The following is a 1243-nucleotide window of genomic DNA, read 5'->3' on the forward strand; positions in this document are numbered from 1 at the left end:
ATGCCCCAAATAAGTCAGTGATTTGCAAAAGTAGTAATAATACATACACCACACAAGCATTTTTACCACAGCTAATGACCTACATTTATTACAATACACGCTATCACTCAATTCATCTACAACAACAAAATTTAGATTTAAGCTTAGTTCCTGGAAGTAAATCTACACAAGTACTGATATTGCTCTTTATATAAAAACATTTCATGCTTACTTGTCAGTTGAAATAGTAACTTAAGTAAGTCACTTAGTCAGTGGCTTTCAGTTTCATTGCCACCTTTCTGTCAATGTCAGCTCAATCAAACTCAAACAAGGTTTAATTAATCCTCAAACCAATGTGGATTACTGGCGTCAGTTGAATTGTAAATTTTATATATATATACAATTATTTACAAATTACACAGGCGTGATTTTTAATCTTCTTTTTAATCTTATGCTGTAGCATAACATGCATAAGGCGTTCATATAACTCCATATAAAACTTGCACTATTAATTGGTATAAAACCGTTGTTATAGAATTATTGATAGACGTAACTTACGTCACTGTAAGTGTAACTTGTGAATGAGTAAGGTATTTCCATTCAGGTTAGGCTTAAACTAAAAACCATAGTCAACACTAATTTGACTAAACTGAAGCTAAGACTTAAAGCCTACGCTACACAACAGTACAGGCTACAAAGTACACAAATTCCTCACGATACACTGTTTGTATTGAAGTAAATTTTGTTTTTAGCTAGCTTAGGTTAAATGTTGAAAATAAATAAAGAATTATCGTTTACCTCAACTGGAATGAAGGGAAAAAAATAATTCTTTCCGAACGAATTACGAAACGTAATACTAATTGGTTTCTCAAATCCAATGAGCCGGTTGCAGTAACTTGAGTACGCACAAAGAGACTCGAGAGCATAGAACTTAATTATTTGCAAAACGCATGCTCAGCATCACCATGGCCATCCAACAAGAAAAAATATAACATCCTCTTAAAAATGGAAAATATGATTTTATATTAATTTAAAACTGTTGTAATGTGTTCTTTCGTTGGACGGATTCTTTTAAATATTTGGCGAAGTTAATTCAAAGTCCAGCCCACAAAATGACAACAAATTAGTTTATTTCTTCTTTAATGTTTCTACATGCTGATGTACACTGGTTTAACATTTAAGCCTAAGTTTATAAAGCACACTCAAACTGAAATAACTTGTTAATGGTACTACAACTAACGTAAAAATAAACTTAGTTTTATAG

At 31.6% G+C, this 1243-nt stretch overlaps 1 protein-coding gene across 1 annotated transcript in view; it reads right to left on the reverse strand.

Moving 5' to 3' along the window:
- Window positions 1–923, reverse strand: part of LOC106462917 (interleukin enhancer-binding factor 2-like) — a 39639-nt gene extending 38716 nt beyond the window's left edge. The window contains exon 1 of the mRNA XM_013922884.2: window positions 778–923. The gene's annotated coding sequence lies outside the window, so the exon portion shown is untranslated. The remainder of the gene's footprint in view (window positions 1–777) is intronic.
- Between the last annotated feature and the right edge of the window lie 320 nt (window positions 924–1243).

The sequence above is a fragment of the Limulus polyphemus genome, unplaced genomic scaffold, assembly GCF_000517525.1.
Source record: "Limulus polyphemus unplaced genomic scaffold, Limulus_polyphemus-2.1.2 Scaffold1282, whole genome shotgun sequence".
NCBI lineage: Eukaryota > Metazoa > Arthropoda > Merostomata > Xiphosura > Limulidae > Limulus > Limulus polyphemus.